This window comes from Pithys albifrons, chromosome Z (assembly GCF_047495875.1).
Source record: "Pithys albifrons albifrons isolate INPA30051 chromosome Z, PitAlb_v1, whole genome shotgun sequence".
Taxonomy (NCBI): domain Eukaryota; kingdom Metazoa; phylum Chordata; class Aves; order Passeriformes; family Thamnophilidae; genus Pithys; species Pithys albifrons.
In genome coordinates, this window is record NC_092497.1 from 54,848,617 (window position 1) to 54,869,932 (window position 21,316).

Below are 21,316 nucleotides of genomic sequence, written 5' to 3' on the forward strand. Positions count from 1 at the left end.
TGTCAGTCAGGAACATCATCCTGTTTTCACTGTGTCTACTTTCATGAAAGGGCTTAGGAGGAGTTCTCTGGTGCCAGGCACCTCGTTTGATGTTGCCTCCAGAACGCCCTATGGTTTGTACATTTTGAATGCTTTGATTATGAATCCCCGGGCACAGTTCCAGTGGCACAAGTGGTGCTTGGATGAGTCTAGACCATTTCCAGTGCTCTTACATTCACCTCACATTGTTGGGGCTGTGCAGTGTCACAAAAATACAAGCACAAGTCACAGAAATGACATTTCCAAGATGAAGGTAAAGAGCAAAATATGTAATTTTTTTTTTAAGAAACATCTTTTTGCTCTGATATTCTTTAGGTTTGGAGTTGTTGCAACTCATTGAGTTGTTTTTCCCCTTAGATAACTTCTTGAAAGCTCTGTGCAAGGCAGTACCATCCATGTGGTGTGCACTGAGGTAAGCAAGTAGAGGCTTTGTCCTCTGTTTTTACAAGAACAGCCAGACACATGTAATTATTGAACTTCTAGCAATTATTTACAGTGATATCACTGAACACTTCATATTATAATAAAATAGTTTGCGTAAACGTGGTTAAGTGATCCCATATCATAGGCTGTCACCAATTAACACACTTAGTGGTTTGGTTATTGCAAAATTTTTGCTGTTGTTGTTGATTATTTTAAAAGACGTTAACATATAAAGATAACTGCGGAGCTCTGCTTCCTTCACACCTACCTCAGGATCCTACCTCAGCATCTTATTTGAATAAAAGTGTTTAGTAAAAGATCGCTACATCAGTAACTGCATGTTGTATGTAGTGTCTTAGGATCAGCTTTGAAGAAACATCCCTAGAAGTAATCTTCCCTACAATATAAAGTATCCCTCACTTCACAATAAACCGGGATTTTTATTTTTATTTTTTTTTTAAGATCTGTTTTAATAAACAGGACATGACAAGATCATGGTATCTGGCAGAGCTTGCTCCCTATGGAGGTAATGGGACATGTTGATGAAAAATTGCCTTTTCCAGATCTCATCTTGCCATCATTTTTCTAGGATGCTGTTCCCAGGCTGGTGCCTGTCCCATGTTGTTGCAATACTCCTGGTCTGAGTGGAGCCTCATTCTGCTCTAACACAGGGAGCCATGGTCTCTGTTTCCACAGAGGAAGAGAATATTCCTTTTTAGACCAAAAATGTGGCAGAGAGACCCCACTTTCCCAACAATGGATGAACTTTTAGTCATCAGTACAAACAAAAACAAAGGTAACATACTGATTCTTTAAGAGAAAGCAGCAGGGTTAGTCTTCAGAATGGAGATAATTCCTTTTACCAAGACATTCATTTTGTTTAGGTTCTTTACTTTGATTTGCTGTTGTTGTCTCATCTTCTTTCTTGCCCACTTTTAAGAAGATAGTGTGCACTCTCACATTCAGCTTGATAAATTAAACCAGCTCAAGGACTAGCACTCCACAGTATTAGCCTTAAGAAAGAATGACTAAAGCCTGGCTTTGCTCCAAAAGCTTAAAGTACTCCTACTGCCTCAGAGATACTGGCTCATACCTGTTACATGCCTACAGCACAGCCTGTCTAACTGTCTGTTTTGTGCTGTAAAGTGCCATGCAATGGGCATTTAACCCATTCTGGATTAAATTAAGACTTTGCAGGATCTGTCAGAAGCGAAACAAATAAAGAAATAAATACACATGCACAGACATGCAAACCAGGGTGACCAGGATGTTAAAAGTGTTTCTCTCAGCTTAGTTAGTCTGTGAGGAGTGGCTAGAGTCTTCATCAGGTTGGGCTGGGGACATGACAGAGTGGCCTCTATAATTTCTTTTGAGCCCTCTCCAGATCAGAGGACACCATGTGTGCACTTACCATGATAGCATCAACACACTTGGTAAGAATTCAGACCGTCAGCAGGTATTGACTAGCACAGTTCAAGTGAAGTCACTGATCATTTAAGGATCCTTTCTTGTAAACCTTATCATATCTGTCCCTTTTTCTCCAAGTTGTCTCTAGCCCAAAGAGCCACATCTATGACTTCTGTTTCCTTTCTTCTTCCCTTCTTTTCTGATTATCCCCCTCCACACAAACTGCTGCACTTGAAATAAGTCTCTTTTCCCTCCCCTGCAAAGTTTAATCTCTTTTTCAACTGTGATCAAGAGCTGTCATCAAATGATCTTTCCCTTGTTCATGTTGGATTAACGGTTATGTGTACTGCACTCAATTTAGGCTCAGAGAGTGATGTATCAGAGGTTTGCTAAGTAAGAAATCCAGCTCATGTGGTCAGGGCTGTCTACTTAAAGACCAGCAGCAGGCTTCATTTGAACTGTGGGAAAACTGCCCCTCCAAGATTTTCTCTATGGTGATAGTCTGGAGACAGGAAAAATCCTTAAGTCCAAGAACAGGTAAACCAGGTGTTCACAGAAAGGCCTAAAACAATCAGTGGGGGGAGTGCAGGTAGGCTTGGGAGGAAGGTAAAATGTCAACATGAAAACAAAAGGCAGCAGAGAATAAATATTCATGACTCAGGACTATGGGTTAAAAAAAGAAAAAAAAAGAGTGTATACACCTATGAGGCAGAAATTTGCTATAGAAACCACCTTGAGCTATCCTCATCTCAGAAGGTCATTATATGAAGCCAAAAAGATAATATGAACATGAAAGAGGAATAGCAGAAAATGTAAATGTTGTATCAATTTACCCAGCCTCATATTTCTTCTCTTGGTGAAAGCAATGCACAACTATATTGAGAAATCTTCTAAAGCCATGTGTCTTAACAAATTTGTCCTGTATTACAGAGCAAAGTCACAAAGAGGGAGCTCTAAAAGCTTATAATCCTAGCCTGAAGCAGAGATTATATTTTTTTTCCCCAGTTAAATTACACATCTGTGCATTCAGTATGTTGTTTGGTCCAGTGGAATTTTCTTCAACGGAGCTGGACTTTTATCTGACAATCATATGTTATTCACCCAAGATGAGGCTGTGACCCTCAAACTGGTCTTCAGGGTAGACTTTTATTTGAGAGAACCTCAGCAGGGGCAGGTACTGCTCATTCAGAGCAATCACACGGGTGTTTAAAAGACTGACTAAAGGGTCTTATGGCATAAATTAGGCTTGGACATCTATTCCTAAGAAGCAAATGTTCTCTAATTCATGATACCTGTTCACAATACCTTGAACAGTTCACAGTTCCTCTTCACAGTACCTTGAGTTTGCTCCCTTTCTTTTCATCATTCTGAAAGAGCTTCTCCTGAAAGAAATCTTGCAATCACTTCTTTTAAGCTCCTTCTTTATCCACTGTCCCGTACATCCTATCTTATAGTATCTGTTATTACATGTCTCTGCTTTTCATGGAAACAATCTCACCAGTTCTTCTGGAGAGTGGCTTTTACCACCTGAAAAAAGCCCCAAGCCACCACAATACTTTTTTCCAGACTCACAATTGAACAGATTTAATCCCTGAGAAAAATGACACACATTTAAATGCAGACATTTTAGGACAACCACTGCTCCTGGTCGGGGAAATTTTCATACTCTGATGACTGCTTGGCCAGCACAGACTGAATAGGTTCTTCCCACTGCCTGTCTCTTGAGAACATTGGTAAAGTCAAGACAGGCTGCTGGAAAATCATTATGCTCTTCCCCATCCAGAAAAATGGAAATTCAAGCACAAAGAGCTTTACTGTGCAAAACAGGCCAAAACAGCTCAAAGAAGGGTAATAAGAGGCTATAGCTCCATAGGAGGGCTGGTTATGCAGATGTGAAGGGACACCAAAGCACCTGCCAGGGGAGACTTTGTGCAGCCTCTAACCTGAAGTATCTCCCAGGTTATATAACTCTCTGAGGGGCTGGGCTCACTTACAGAGCATTCTCACGGAAACCTGAGCTGTAGCCTCATCAGCTCACAAAAGCTGAAAGGTGTATTTGATGAGCTGCCCCATTGCTTGAGGTCTGTGGCCTTTTTAGCTGCTGTGACCCTAAAAACACAACCTGAAGTATTTAAGTCACCAGAAGTATTTAAATATATTAAGTCACCTCCAAGTTCATGGTTTCCAATCATACTGGTATATAAGAACAAATTGTAGAACTCAATCACTTTCATGATGAGCTATGAAAAATGACTTTTAGCTACAAGCTCATTGCCCAACCTGAAGTTTCTTACTTTCCATAGCTTCCTAAATTTCTTAAAAGTTTTCATGCTTTTAAGCAGAGCATTTATCAGCTAAATAAGTGGAAGAGTTCTCTTCCCTGCTTTTGATGAAATGCTCTGTAGTGATAAACTTGCCCTTTGGACACTTAAGACTGCTGTGTGCCAGGACTGTCACAAGTAAAAGGAGTAGTAAGAAAAGGTAGTCATTTGTGACCTTATGTTCAAAGGCAAAATCATGTAAGTGCTCCAAGGGTGGGGAATATCCTCACACATTTGTTGTTCACATGATAAGCATGCTTCCACCCTCCCTTTCCCTCCCTGACTTAAATCAGCCACCTCAGAGTTTGATTTTGTCTCATTTGTCACAGGTGATGAAAACTCATTAAATTTGACATTATCAAGATTTTTTTTCTGTAATGTCCTTGGGCGTGTCCTGTATTCTCACATTTTTTATCATGCTCGTGAGCTTTTCAGGGCACAATCATGCAAGGGTTTTGCCTGGCTAATTTACATCTTGGCCCTGATTTTAGTGTGTAAACTACACTGTCACAAAAATGACAAACATTTTCTGCTTGCTTTCTTGACTTTTTTCCCCTCTGAGAGACACAGAATGAAGATCTGGCAGAAAACAGCCATCTATCAAAAAACCCAGGAATTGCTTAATCCACTTAACAGTCTGACCTGCTTCACAAGTCATCAACTAAAATAAAATAATTGCAGTTAAGCATGAGTTTTGCTTAGAACAAACCCTTGCACTAAATCCCTTGTTTATAACAGTAAGAAAATCCCTTCATGACCAGAAGAGGGCATTTGACTTCAAGACTTGGGCTCATGGCTGTGGGCTCATCCTCCTGAAATAAAAAAAGCTCAAACAGAACCAGTTCTACATTACTAAAAATCCAGACAATTAGTGGTTACTTCTGTGCTGTACCACATGTTTAAACCTTTCACTCAAAGTTCCCCCTGAAACCACCAAAGGCCGAGAACATGACAGTGAAATGAAGAGTTATTGATTCATCCTTCCCTGAATTGCCCATTTCCTACTTTCTAGCCTCAAGATAAGCAAGAGCCTTGTTCAACCAACATTCAAGAAAAAGAATCACCTACAAACAGACTTGTTTGTCCCAAGTTGCAGGGAGCTACTTGCTGGTCTGAGCTGATGCAGTTATTACAATTTATTTTCATTGCTGTTGGTTAAAACCTTTAAAGTGGTGAACATACAGGGGATTTTCTGTAATCCCAAAACTTAAAATGGGGGATATTTACATCCTTGTAAAAGGCTTTTATCATTCAAAATAATTACAGTAATTAATAACTGGCACAAGACCCCTACTGTGTGAGTGTGGCTTTCTACAGTGTCAACAGTGAGCAGAGTTAAAATACAGTCACTGACAAGTGAGTGCTTTTGGGATCTTGATTTAAAGCAATGAGAAGCATCAGGCAGACAAAATACTGTCCTGTAGTTGAAGGAAAAACTGTGTGGATAAATTAGAGAGTTGGGCACAATAGCTAATCAAGACAACTACTGAAGTTTGCCAAAACCTTGCTTCATGATGTCACATTGACTTTCCTGAAGTGTTTTCCCTGAATATACTAGAATTCTCAGATTTGGGGGTTTTTTTTGTTTGTTTTGTTGTTTTTGTTGTTGTTGTTGTTTTTGTTGTTTGTTTTAGAAAATATATCCCTTTTTTGGTTTTAAATGTCATTAAACATACCAGTATTCCAAGAAACTTGAAACTTGGCATCTTTCCTATTGATGCAAGCAAAACACTAAATATTTCTGACTCCCTCCAAAGTTTTAACATTCTCTGCTCACCAGGCGTGAACTGGAATTGTCCCAGACAAAATTGCTATGAGTAAGACCGAATAATCTGCTTCCAGTTCCCTTAGTTGAATATTTAGAATTTTAAGTTTTTATGAATACTTACAGTTCAATTGCCATTGACCTCAGCAAAGCCTCCAATTTTATGCCATTCCAAGGCAAAATTCCAGCCTTGGATATGCTGGGATGTCCTGCATGGCTATAATGGTGTCAGATCAGCAGCACCTCAAGTGGTGACAGCAAAAAGCAGCTTAAGCCAAGAGCAGACCCAGGAGACCAAGAAAGGGAATGTGAAGGTGTTTGCAACATTATAGTTTAGAATCAGGTTTCTTGTGAGAGTTTGTTTTCCAAATGGGTTCAGGACAAGCTGGGTCGGGTGATATCTGAAACAAAGAAAAGAAGTTATGATTTCAGCATTTTATAACAGATTCTTAGTTTTCTCTTGAGGTTGCTATAGATATGAACATATGCTTGTGAATCATAGAAATTAAATGTTGAACATATGTTAACACTGGAAACCAGAAAAACAATGAATGCACTGGCTTATTAAAGAGATCAACACTTTGGTTTCAGCATGACACAGAGAAGTTCCTAATACTCTGAAGTCAGTTTGCCAAGCGCAGCTGAGTAGGTGGAACCAACAACTGACACAGTTCAACCTAAAGCAAGACATGCAACTTTGCAAATAAGGAAACACAATCACAGGAGGTGATGATGGCAGGATACATTAAACACTCCATCATGTGGTATTTTCAAATGGAGCTGGCATGCCTTCCTCAGGAGGAAGCACTTGCTCACACCAATGGCCAGAGAACAAGGTGGAGCCACTTGGAGAAACATCTGTGGTTTGCCTCCTGCAAGAAGCCAAAGTCCATTACTATAATGACTCGCTCCTGGCCTAGGTTCTACTACAGTAGCACTGCCTCCAAAATCTGAGTACTACGAAAACTTATGGTCTGGCAACTTGTGGTGCATCTTTGAATAACAGGAAAGTCTGCTCATTAGCTAGACAAAGCAACATGCAGGTTAATAAATAAAAAAAAATTGGTAAGTACTTATTTAATAATTATATAGTACTATTACATATCATGCAGGCTGGCAAAACAGTTTTCCCTTACAAACCACAGCACTGTTCAGCCCTTGGCCATCTCTTTTACTATCAAGTATTTCCCTTCTTTTAATGCATGAGTGGAATTAAAATCCACCACAAAGCACTACCAGAGATATCAGCTACACTTTCACATTCCCTGGTGGTTTTGGGTATCACAGTAAGCATCAATGCTACACTTCCATGCACCGGTGAGATGTTAATGGCCTAAAAGCCCAACGGCCAAGATTCAAGACATCACATAAAATAATTATATAAAGCAGCCTTTGACCTAAAATGACCATAATTTACTATGTAGATGAGACACACCATGGAAGAACTAGAAAGAAAAAAGAACCAACAGAGACAGGGCTTGCTAAAAATTTGTAAGTTTTCATGAAAGCAGCAATGTAAGACTGCTTGAAAAAACTCTTTGAAAAAAGTGATCAAGGCCAATAGATATGATAGAGACCTCTAAAATCATGAGAGATATAAAAAAAATCTCATTATTCAAGAGTTATCATTTTTTCATGCATATCAACATGACACCTGGACATTAGATAAATTCACTGAAAAATAAAGGAGATTGTTGATTTCAATTTCTAAGCTTTTGGGTTTTATATGCACTATAAGGATTTTGAGTCAAAACTTTACGACAGCTGTACTTGATAAACTTAAGGAGGGTGATGAGGCAGTATAAATGAGCAGAGACATACATTTTTTTCCTTCCCTCAGCTGTTTACATAGTGAAGATGATAGAGGAGAAAGAAAACTCACCCTTCTGAAGTGGAGGAAGAGTAATCCAGTGTTATGGGTTTAGCCAAGTAGGCCAAAAAGTTAGGCTTTAAAGTTCAGATTAGGCCTGAAATTGTCAGATGACTTGAGCTGGGCTGAGCTAGCTAACAGCTGACTTCTTCCAGCCAATAATATTGTATTCCATACCATACTACATCATCTCAAAGGGTGTAAAATCCAGTGTATGGATGTGGCTTAGTTAGTTCTGCTATGGCCAAGGTACAAGCCGGACGTGATCCAGCTTCTGTCTTGGAGCAGGCCTTGCTCCTGCCCTTGCTGCCTCTGCTTGCATTTTGTTTGCATTCAGGGAAGTAGAAACATTTTTGTTGTTACTCTTTCTGTTTCTTGCTATGTGTCTCTCAGAGTACTTACAGATCTAGTGTAATAGACTTTGCTTCGTATTAATTGGGGAGTGGGAAGTTATTCCTTGTTATATATTTGTAACTTGTGTAAGTTTGTGTTATATTGTAGTTTCCTCTTACTTTTCTCTTTTTTGTATAAATACATGTAGTTAGTTTCAGCATACACCTGGTTTTGAGGGTTTTTCTTTCCTCTCCCTCTTCTTTTTCCCTTAGCTGGTTGGGGGAGGAGGAACCCTTTTCACTCTGTCCTGGACAGTTGGTATTTTGCCAGCTCAACTCAGGACATCCAGGAACACTGAAAAAAGTTAAAATGGGCTAGGAGGCGGTAGGTGAAGTGTTTGTGTTTTTTTTCTTGGAATTTTCTTTAATATTCCCCAAAGTGTTGTCCTTTCTCAGGAACAACAAATGTGCAGAAAAAAATGTCTATTTTCTGCAAAACCTTTATGTGTTTCTATACATTCACACACTTCAAACAAGCACCTCATGGACTATCTAATCTGAGGGGTTTCCCTCTCCCAGGTCTATAAAATAAAATGTCCACTGGTATGTCTAAACACTGCAGAGATGAGATTGTACTCTCTATGCCTATCAGGGAGATTTGCATTCCACTGCTAAGGAGAGATTCTTTGCATCCTCAGAGTGAGTTCAGGGACTGAAAAAAAGTAGAGATACACTGCAGAAGTTTCGTATTTTTATTTGTAAGCTCTGTTCTCTGTGCTGCTTTCTAGGCATTTATCTTTCTGATACCTTCCTGAGGTCACCACTCCCTGAGTTGGTGGGTCCTAGTTTTTTTGCATGTAACAGGCTTGCTATTTGCAGAACGCAGAATGCCAAGTGCATTTTTTTCTCAGTGTTTACAAGTGGAATAAACAGTCATTAATGGCCTCTCAAAAGCCACAAATGATTCAGAGTAACCTCTTCAATCAAGGAGGTTCCGACCTCTCCCTCTCTAAGTTATTTTTTCCCATCAATATTTTTCAGCTCAAGGTATCTGTCAAGCTGCCAACAACACAAGACTGAAGTATTTAGGTGGAGCTAGAGCCAAAACAGAAGTTTCAGTGAAGTTCAAGATCATCCCAAGCATGTCAGTAGTTGTGCTCCTCCCCTTTTCTCCCAGGAAGACTCTTAGATATGTTACTGGGACCAAACAGCTGATTAGAAAGACAGTGAAAGTTACATAGAAAGTGTGGATGGAAATGTCCACTCTTTATTTCCAGTGAGCCACTCAATAGCCCCCTCTACATATGTGAGATGTGGATTGTGAGGCTCTGACTCTGGTGCACAAACATTATCCAGACTGGCCCTTGAAGGAGGAAGGAGGAAGAAACAAATAAATTAAAACTCCACAAATCTGTTGAGTGGCAGATATATCCATCTAAAACACATCTCACTGTGGTTATTCAGTTAAGAAAAAGACACCCAACACTCCAAAATCTTTAAAGAGAAAACAACAACAGATACCCAGGTCTATTTTACACGCTTTGATTATAGCCATGGTACGTTTAGAGCTTGACCAAGTCTGTGATGGAACTAAACAAGCATGCATGTATTTTAGCAAGTAATTTAACTGAAATCAAGAGTTGGTAACTGCGAAAGGTCATGGAGTGTTTTCAAACTGCAGATCACTATTTCCAGAACAGACTGCAATTTTCAGCTGTTCTGAGGATATTTCATTCCACTGATGGCTCTTTTTTATTCCTTCCTTAAACATATAGGCTTTACATAGACAGAATATTTACATGTGTTTAAGTGTGTGTATTAATTCTTAATGTTTAACTTAAATTCTTATGAGTTATTTCCCAATGAAGATGACACACCTTGAAGTATAATCCATTTAACACAGAGTGGACACAGAGTAATTTTTAAAACTTTAAAACGCACAGTTTAAAAAAGATGCATAAATAATCAATTTGGTGTTCTTCACTTTCTGCTAAACCAAGACTTCTAAAAAAAAGCATCCATGAAACTCATGACTGAAGATTTTCTCTGGGCAACAAGCTGTAAGACTAATAGGTACAAACACTAGCGGTTGAACAGTCAGACTTCAGAGTCATGAGCATGCTCTACAACAAAGATAAAATTGTGGCCCATTAGTTTGTCCCCAAAAAGTATTTTAGGTGCTGATGAGGGAAAGAGTCTAATAATTTTCTTAGAATTCTTCTGGAAGTGGAGAGGCAGGGTAGGAAGCTCCAACTCCCTGTGAAAAAAGATTGTTATTATTTGTACATGAGCTATAAGATACAAGGAGTTGACTCATCATTCATTTCTTGTGCTCTTCAAACTTGGTCATACAAGTTAGTGAAAAATGAAAGGATTGAAAAGAGTCTTGAAAAAAGACTATTTTTTCCTTTATTTCCTCTTGCTGCAACTGCAAAACTCATCCACCTTTGACATCAGCTGTGATTTTGGCATACCCATTTATCACCTAGTTTGTTTTTTTTTCAAGAAAACTGTCTTCCATCACAAACCAAACTAACCAAACTGAATAATTTGTGAGACTTTCCACCAAATACTTTTACTCCTCAAACTTAGCAAAGCCAGTAGCTTAAGCTTCTCAGAGAATACTGATACACAAGAAGCCTGACAAGAGTCTCTTCTACTACAAGTTTAGTGAATTCAAACCTTCTTTGTATCTCCACTTATAAAATTATGTAATGACCATTTATGAAACAAAGTGAAGAAAGTTTGTGTTGACTTTTGTCATCCAAACACTTCCCAGCCTCCCTCCCTGGCCAGTAACATTCCACAGAAGTGTATTTAAAAAAAAAAAAAAAAAGGAAAGTCATCCAAGATGTGTCTGTAGTGCTCTGCAATGGAACATGGCTACATATTGTAGCACTTATCAGTCTTGACAAAGGATTTTGAATTTTGTATTGCAAAAGACAAAAATGCCTAGAATGGCTTTCCCTCCCCATTACTGCCCATTTCTAAAAACCCAGTAAAGTCTCTCACTTGCAGACTGCCTGTGATTTTCTAGTGTACACTCATCTAGATTTTCAGTTTGGAAACAAACAGAGCTTTCAGGTGCCTGTCAGAGTTTACTCTCAACAGAAACAACAGACATCTTTACCAAATAATATACCCTGTGCTTTATTTAATTATCTTTTTGGCATTAAATTTCTAAGATCAATCCCATAGAAATATGAGGTAGAGCTGATTTACCCCAGCTGAAGTTCTGGCTCACTGTCTCTTTCTTTGGTTCCAAGCCATTTGTTAACTTTGCACACATTTAAAATGAAAGTTCAAGCTCTGGCACATCCAATGTCCATGAATAATGTAAAACCTCTTTTATTCGACACTGTAGGAAATTCAGAAGAACCTACTAACCACTTTCCTCCTTGCAATGTCTCCACGAGGTAACATGTACAGGGCACCTTAGAAATTATAATGCATTCTTAGGTAATCGTGTTGTACAATTTGGCTTAGTATCAGAAATATTTTTAATGTATGGGAAATCCCTTGGACATTTGGAATCAAAGAAATACAAAGGTGGGGTTTTTTGTTTTGTTTTGGGGTTTTTTCCTTCTTTTTTTCTCCTTTCCTTTTTCATCTTACTTTCCTTTCTGTTGTTCAATTGCTGAACTTTTCCAAGCCATAGAGTGATACTCCTTTACCATATTCCATATTCAGAAGGAAGGACTGACTGAAGCCATTTGAAGTAACTTTATAGACTAGTTTCTGGCCAGGTCAGAGATATTATGTTCTCATATGCAGTAGAAACATGTAATATGATTAAATTAAAAACCCACTCCATAAAAAACCAATAACAGAAGCGCACAAAATGTGTCACAACAAATAACAATTAATTTTGGAGAAATTTAAATTCCCGCCTAAAATATTTAATCTAGCTTCAGATACCATTGTGTCAGGGCTGTTTAGACATGTGATGAAAGAAATATGCCTTGACCTACACCACATTCTTCAGGGATTGCACAAAATTACTGGACATACAGGTGGGATGAAGATGTAAAGCACTGACCATGGCCAAAGTCAGTAGTCAGTCTCATCTACCTGTTTGCCCAAGCAGTGGCAGACATGGGAAGAACCATGGTCAATTTGGGACATCTGATGCAGATTCCAGAACCCTTACGGACACTGACACTGCAGTATCTGAAAACCTCTCAGTCTTTTGTCTCTCTCTTCAGAGGTAGGGAATTTCTGTTGCCCTATTTCAATTGCTGAGGTAGAACTGTGACACAAATTTTCTAGGTGGCACAAACCTTTTCTATTAGCTGACTTTTCCTCAGGGTTTTTTCAGAGCTTTGTTATGTTCCTGCATCACCTTTTGAACAGAGCATATCTTTATAAGAAAATGCGCTCCTACCAGCTCAATTGGTATAATCAGGTTTGCCCGAGTAGCTCGTTCTGCTACTGAAATGCATAAAACTCCAACCATTCTCATCTCTTTTGTGCCAGACAGAAGGCAACACAATAAAAATAAGAAGATCTTTAAGTTTCTCTACCCCACCATTTTATTCTCGAGGTCATATTAATTCTTCACACTTCTCCATTCTAAATCTGGTCCACGACTCAGTAAGAACAGCACCAGTACTTGCTAAAATAAACCTCATGCTTAATGACTCCATCATCACACATTTTTCACTTTATGATTTTACTCTATGAAACAGTAAGTAGAAACAGCAGACAGTAAATGCGGGGGTGAATGAAGGCACAGTCAGTGAAGGATTCAGGTGAAAGAGGGGAAATAAGCACAGCAAGAATTTATGAAGCAAAACAGAATATAGAAGCATTACCTCTGCCAGTGTACACAACTCCAGATTGTTGGACAACTAATATATGCGTATCTAGTTTTCAACCACTAGTAATTTTGTGATGAATAAAATATCTTGCAATAAATGTCAAAGAAACAAAAGCTGAATTCCCAGTCAAGCAGTACTAAGCATCAGATTTTGGCAGTGTTGTTCTTCCTATATTTTGAATACAACCTTGAGACTCCTGAGTGTAAAGTGACAACAAAAACTTCAGTGGACTTCTAGTCAGACCAGTAAGACCTGATCTCTGCAAAAAAAATGTAACCTCTAATAAATTTTGTCTGGTCCAGAGGTTAATTCTACCTTTTGACAGTGAATAAGAAAACTTGGTGGTTTTTTTCACCATGTAAGTCTGAGTTTTAATTGCCCAGTTCCCTAAGACACAATTAAAGTCATACCCATTTCCTGAAAAATGGCAAATGAAGATCATTGATTCTTCTATTTTTGTGAGTCTGGCATATGAGAACACATTTTGACATAAAAGATTATATGTACAACAAGCAAACTGCAATCTTACATGAGTGTGTGTTCAGGGCAGGTTCGGAATGTTCAGGGTGTGTGTTTGTCCTCTGACAGCTACATCTGTTTTTAATGAGAGCAAAATGTAAATTATGAAGCCAGTAAGGTGTGTGTGAAACAAAAATACATCTAATTATAAATTTGTTTTTCCCATAACCTATTTAGATAGATGTGATGAGACTATACTGATTGTTTTTCTTACTTTCTCTCATCCTAATTTAGTATTTGAACAGGAAGGCATGTTGGTAACAGTTAATTGTGTTAGACATTATGTTTACTTGTTCAGATAAAAAGCACAAGATCTTAAACTGAGTTCCTGCATTCAAAAAAGAAAGAACATCAGTGGATTAATTAAATTCAACTGTCAGATGACAAGGTGAATAAGAAAGAACCATAGAGGTTATTTAGGGTCCAGAACTTCACTGGAAATCCTGAGGAATCTCTGAGCACCTAACTCTTAATATTACCTTGTAACAGCAAAGAAATTACACGGTTAGTAACATATTTGGGAGCTATGGTGACTTATTGCCAGTTAGAATAGGAAGTATTTTCCTTATATAAGTTGTAGTTCGAACTGCCAAAGCAAAATATGAGGTCAATAACTTATCTTCATTCAACAGATGCAAACACACAGACTGAAAGATACTACATAATTGCATCAACTCTCCCCTGCAAGGCAGCATCACAGAAATGGAATATCACAAAAGCTTTCTTTATTACATAATTGCTTTTATAAACACTGTCAGTTGTTGAATTAGAGAAATCAGAACTAGAGTTGATCAAACAAGAAAAACAAATTAACTCAATTTTTACTTCTCTTATTTAGGTCAAAAGAACCAGAAACAAAGTGCTTATTTTCATTGAATTTAAAATTCTTCTTTGGGAAAAATAACAATGTCCAAAACTGTGTGGTTACTATGAAACATCTGATTTTTGGCAAATACCTTCTAGCTGAATAAGAAAGTGAACCAAAAAAGAAAAAAAAAAGATTGACTGTGAAACCAGGAGATTTAAACCAATGACTTCAAAAGATTTCCAAGTTAAAATGGTAAGAGAATCAAAACAGAAGCACAAGAAAGTTCTCGTTTAGTAACATCTTCCATACTGTGGCCTGCTCATTTCTTTAATGAGTCTGATTTTAATTTCTTTTTTTGTCTGATTTTTGTTTTATTATCTTGCTGTTAGCATTTTTTACATTTCTGGTGGTGAAATTTCTCTCAAAAGTCAAAAATCCTTCCTGTCACTCTCAAGAGAAAATTGAAAAATAGCAGACATAACTTTCTTTGGGCCAAACATAAAAATTAGTATCTTTGGCTGTTGGATTCCTTGAAGCCATTAGTATAGTAATACCAAATGCATTTTTCATTTCTAATGCTCTGTTAGACTTATTAGTTTAGGAACGTCTACACTAATTGCAGCAAAAATTTTGTCATGGGAAATTGAATACCAACTTGTTGGGCTCTTTTCAGCAAAAGTAAGACACTTGGATACTCATTGAATTTGAGTTTTCTCTTGTTGTTTATCAAATACTCTTGGTTTTTTCCTGTCTGTTATGTTCTGGAGTTGCTGTCCTCAGATATTACAACTCCCCCAGTGTAGCAAATGCTTAACCATGGCTAACTATGGGCAACTTCTCAGCTGCAAACCAGAAAGGCTACACAGGATAAAGTACATTATCAATCCTAGGAAGGAAATGGAATTAAGAAGATAGAAAGAACTAATAAGAAAACTATTTCAGAGGGACTTACCAATCCTGTTTATAAAAATATTTTTTTTTCTGAATCTAAGGCAAATCTTCTTTCAGCACTGTAAGTCATCCACAAGAACAAGTACCTATTTAAAACAATGAAGATGGCAATTTGGATGACCTGTAGCACTGAATATAATGATCTTCTGGACTGTCTCTGCACTAGTATTTTAAGAAAACAATAATTTAAACCCTCCCAACTATCCAGACAAAAAAAAACAAGCACAAAACAATATTAGTCAGAGACAGCAGTGACCCCAAAAGAACTACGACAAAATCAGATGACCCAGTTTCCACAGGTTAAATTTAAGGTCCAAGAGGGACATAAGAACTTAAATCTCATCAAAAAAGATTTCCATTTAAGCTGCTAGGTCACTGCCACATTTAAAAGCTGCCTTACATTTGAATAAGGATTTTCCCATCTTTGTGAAAAAAGATTAATTCACTGTTTAACATTTTAAACAGCAAGTACAATTTAGTACAAGGCTTATGAGTCCAATTTATAATCCAGCACTTCACTCCCCCCAGGTCCCACATTCACTTTTGTCTGTGAGTTTATTTGCTTATATTCTCTGGTAGCTTCAGAGGTGTCACTGTGTTTGCTGCAGTGCAGAAGCTGCCTAATTTCCAAATAAATTATTTCACTTCACAGTTAATGGTTATTACTGACTTTGAAGGGTTGCCTTAATTTCACTTTGCAAATTCAAATTATCTGTAGGTTAATTAATTTGCTAACACATCCAGTTACAGCACCATTTTAAGCATTGGCTAGTGTTTAATTTTCCATAGGTACAAAACAGTATGGATCACTAGATGCTGCTGCTTTAGAGTTGGGTTTAAATTGCTATATGTTGGGTGAAGCAACAGCACAGCTATTCCAAATGCTTAATTGCAATCTCAGGATCAATGAAAAAAGCCAAACCAAACCAACAAGTTCCCAAAACCTTAAAGTCAGTCAGTCAGTCTGTCTATCATCTATCTATCTATCTATCTATCTATCTATCTATCTATCTATCTATCTATCTATCTATCTATCTATAATCTATCAATTATCTATCTATCTATCTATCTATCTATCTATCTATCTATCTATAAATTATCTATCAATTATCTATCTATCTATCTATCTATCTATCTATCTATCTATCTATCTATCTATCTATCTATCTATCTATCACCTGTCTGTCTGTCTATCTATCTGTCTGTTTGGGTTTTTTTTTTTGTGTAATTGTTTCTCATAGAGCTGTACTCTGGTTAATAAGTAATTATAGTGTTTACAAGACCTGTAAATTTCCCACCTGTAGCCAAGGCCATAGATTTCAAGTCTCAACTAATCACAAGTCCATTGTTTCTAGACCTACTTCCATTACTTCTTAATTTCTGCAAAATATGAACACTAGAAGGTGTTCTTTTTTAGATAGCTGAAAGCACACAAATGCTTATAACTCAAGCAACAATAATCTGGAAGAGTGAAAACAACAAGATATTTATGCAAAAATACAGTAAGAATATTGAAGATGCTAAAAGTTGCCATGGATTCAGGGAGAAGTAGAACAAGTTTGCAGAATGTAAATCTGTTCAACATTACAGAGAAGACATAATACACTTACTGTCTAGAAAAGTCCTCAACTAGAAAGTGTTGGAGACCAGAAAAAGATTAGAGGAAAATACCAATCCTTGGAAACTACCTACTGGGCCTTTGCCAGAGGCAAGTTACTGGACTGGATGGACTTTTGTTGTGATTCTGTACGGCCAGCATTTCAGTACTTTAGGAGAAGACAAAATGTCCAAGATTGAAAATAAATGTGGCATAGCAATGGCAACAAGCATGTGGGGGCAAAGAACGTGTATTTTCTTGCACTGATATGATTTCACCAACAGTCAGATTTTAGATTTTAAGAAAGCTCTGGTCTCAGTATTATTGTTTTTTTCCCTTTCTGTTACATGCTGCTGTTTTGTATTTGCACAATACAAATATTTCTATGTTGTTAGACCACAGTAGTAACCTATTTCCATGGAAAGCAACAATTCCATCATGCTTAATTCAAAGACTCAGAAGTTTTTGTGGTTCTTTAGCCCTGCCACTTTCCTTGAATGAACCATGTAAAATGTTCTCAGAGGTGATAACGAAGTTGTTCAACTCACTGATATGAACAGCATAAGATGTTCAAAGAGGAACAAACTTACGTCATAAATCTCAATGAGTTGCAAACCTAGAAAGTCTGCAAAACACTGTGAATAAATCACATTCACACACAACCCTGGTTTAATATCTGATATTCCAGTTAATTCTGAATGGAGTGTAAGAAAAATCCCAACATTTAATACATTTTAAACATTCTAATATATTTCAGTGAAGTTACTCTTGGTTAGTAAAGATGTAAAAAGTGTAGAACTTGCAAACCCAATACTTTCTAACATGATATTGTAGTATAATGCTTAAAAGGAGGCATCATATCTTAAACTGATGGATACTGCTGCCATAAAATCATAGGCTTTTAACATTATAAGTCATTCTTTCATGTCTGCCCCAAAATTTTCACTTTTTTCCCCCTCTAGAATCTCATCTATATCCATATATGATCACAGCTAGGACAAAACTTTGTAACTTTCTGATACATTATGATAATTAAGATTAAATGAGTTGATTAAAAAGGGACAGACAAAAGTATTTGTTATGGTTCCCCAAACAACCCTAGGTTAGATTTTCCCCATATCAGGGTAGAAGGGGAAGTTTTACAATTTCTTTTAAAATAATTCAGAACTTCCAAATTCAATACAATATTACAATAGCAGAAATTCATTTTAATCACTTGCAAAAATGAGTACAGATTTTAGAAAACACTGCGTAGGTATCTTCAGAAAGTCAAGTCCATTTTTTTTTAATGTGAAACATAAATTTTGCATCAGTTTGTTATTTACAAGTATTTCCCAGAACAATTCATGACCTCTGTCTTCCTGCCAGATCACGGAATTCCATTCCTGCAATATTATCTAATCAGGCAGCAAAAGATTTGAATCAGGAATCATCTCTTTCTTACACATTTTGCTGTAACCTAGGAAGCCAACATCAATGCTATGGGTACCACAATAACATATTTTCTTTCCGCTGTGATACAGGAAAGGCAGGGAGAAGGAGGCGGCACACAATCTAATAAACAGAACATTCCAATAAGTGCTAAAATAACTGCAGCACAAAAAAAAAGTTCAGATTAAATTACCCAAGTTATAATATAATTCCATGACAAAAAATGGGCTTTCCATTTTTTTCTACTTCCTTTGCCAACCTGATTACTCCCAGCAAATAGGGGGAAACTTCTTCTCTATACCAAGTGATACATGATCACCTTCCAACATTATATTTTTGATAAAGATGAAAGTGGAATTTCCTGCTCACATTGATGAAGAACAAGACTTGGAGTGGGATATGAAGTGGGAAAGGAGTGCATTCAATCTGGAACTTGGCACTATTTTCCCCATCCCCATTCATCTCACTTCGGATTCTCTGGTGCTCCAAAATGAAGCAGCCAAGTAGTAGTATCGGGCAGTGCCTGTCAATGCATCAATTTACTTTGTGTCTCTGCCCATGATCTTGCTCTCCAGCCTACCCACACTTTTACATCTTTCTGCTGCATCTGTATTTGCCTTCTGTTTTATTGCTACACTTTTGAAAGTGATTGGAATCTTAACTAGCAATGGTATTTGACCATAAAAGGTACAGTGAGCCACTAGAGACATATCAGCTGCTGGAATTCAGCCTAATTACACTAATTTAACTGAAATGCTCCCAAATTCACCTCTATGGAGCATCTGGCTAGAAGAATTTAGACCAACAACATTCAGATACTGGCTGACCCTGACACTGATTGTGTAAAACCTACGGTCCAGACAGAATGCCTTTGGTTTGAGCTTTCACAAATTACCCCATCTGGGTCCCACTGTTCTTCATATTAATGATTTGCCTGGCCCTTTAGCAAATCACCATTTATTTGCAGTAATCTAATATAATGTTAATTGCTTACTCATTCAACTCTAGCTGGCATTTTTCCCCTGTAGGAGTTTGGCAAGGCAGCACCCGTGTGTCATTCCATCTTCAGTTGTCTGTGTTTAATATGTCAGCTGCTTTCCTATCAGCCAATTCCCACCCACTCTGCATTCTTGCTTTTCTTTGCTCTCCCTCTCTCTTTTTAATTTAGGGATAATTGTGTGGTTGGGTAAGCTCAGAGGGCGATATATTGCCACATCCAAAGACAAGGCAACAGGGGTGGTAGTTTTCATTTATTGCCTGTTCTAGAAATGGCATGAAGTAGTATAATGCATAAAATAGCATGTTGTGGGGGAGGAAAGGAAGAGCTTTTAAGAAAAAATCTTCATAATTTCAGTGAGAGACCTTGCCAAAAAACCTAGTGGGACTATCTGGGCCCCACAGCTGGAGGGGTGATGAAGGATCCCAATTTATCAAAAGCTGCCTCAATTACAGCAGGACAAATCTTGCAAGAGATGTGCCAGGAAATATTGCAAAAATTTAATTTGTTTTTGAACACTTTGACTTCTTTGGATGAAAGGCAGAGTATAGAGATACTTCCACAAAGCATAGTTTGATGGTATCTGACAGCTGTGGAGATCAGAATTGGGTAAAGCCTAGTGTTGGTAAAACTTGATGAACAATCACATGTTCCTAAATATATCAGTGGATAGAGGAATGACCCCTTGCCCCCAGCACACACATCTCTGGAAGGTCAGTGACAACCAAATAAATAATCTGGTTTCCCTCAAATACTCTGCCAAGGCAGTGAAATAATGAACAAGAGTCTTTGTTCTAAGCAGTCTTGAGCTTCGTTGTAACCCTCTGCAACTGGGGGTCAGACAGAAAGGTTTGTTGCTTTCTCTTGAATAATCTTTGTAACCTCCTAAAAATTAGACAGTTTTGATTTTATTAAAAGAAGACCACCTGAAAATAATTAAAAAAATATCACCCCCCTACACACTTCTTTCAAATTAGTTCATTGTTTTATGCAGTAGAAAAAAATAGAAGTGAGGTAAAATCAGAAGTGAGGAAAATCCACAGGAAGAAGATTCATGAAACCAGTAAATGTATATTAGATTTCAAAAAGTAGTGAGAGTTTGAAGGCTGCAGATAACATAGAGACTCCCCTCATGGAACTCTGAGTTTACTTTTTAAAAATCATACCCTTATCCATTCAAAAGTCACTACCCATTTCTGAAAAGGTTGTCCTGTGTGAATTGTGGTGTATTCAGGAATCCTTCAGCAATGTTTCTTACTTAGCTTTAACTATTACAATATTTTCTCTGCATGTGACTCTACCTAAAGCTTGCAAGAAGAAATTGTAAGCAAAAGATAGTGGCAAACAGAAGAGAAATGTGCTCACATTTCACTTTAGGTTCAACAGTGACAACGGTTAAATTTAACTTCACAACATAAAAGAAACTGAGAACAGAACCTTTCAAAATCACAAAATTTGTTTTGAAAAATTTCAAAAAAATCTGCTGTTAAACCCATAAAATTGTAAGTTAATTTTAAAATGGTATTTCAAAATGAACTGTCTGTTCTGCCAATCTTTCTTTCTTTCAAATACTTTTAACAGAATACTTTTAACAGATTTCTTACTCCACTGGAAGACAGAGAAGACAAAAAAAGGAGACATATGAAGTCTTTACCTTCAGCCTATTCTTTAACTTCTGACCTATCAAAGAACTATGTTGCTCGCCCAGCCAGAGAGATATCAAGATTTATTTTGGTCTGGTGAACACTAAATACTGTGTCAAAAAGGCTCTGGGAGATTCACATCTATAATAAATCCCAAGTATATTGTACTCTTAAGGATAAAGTTCAGGTTCTTTGGATGCCAGGGTGTTTGGTTTTATGCCTCTCCTACATAGAATGATTGCCTCTTTATCTTTCCAGTGTTTTCAGGGGAATTAGCATGAACTTAGTATTTTTTTCACATTTATATTTTTGGTTTAAGAGGCCATCCACAGAAGGGCCAACCTTTTGCATTTATAAACTGTCCAGCACTGTGGGGTCTGTGTGTACAACTAT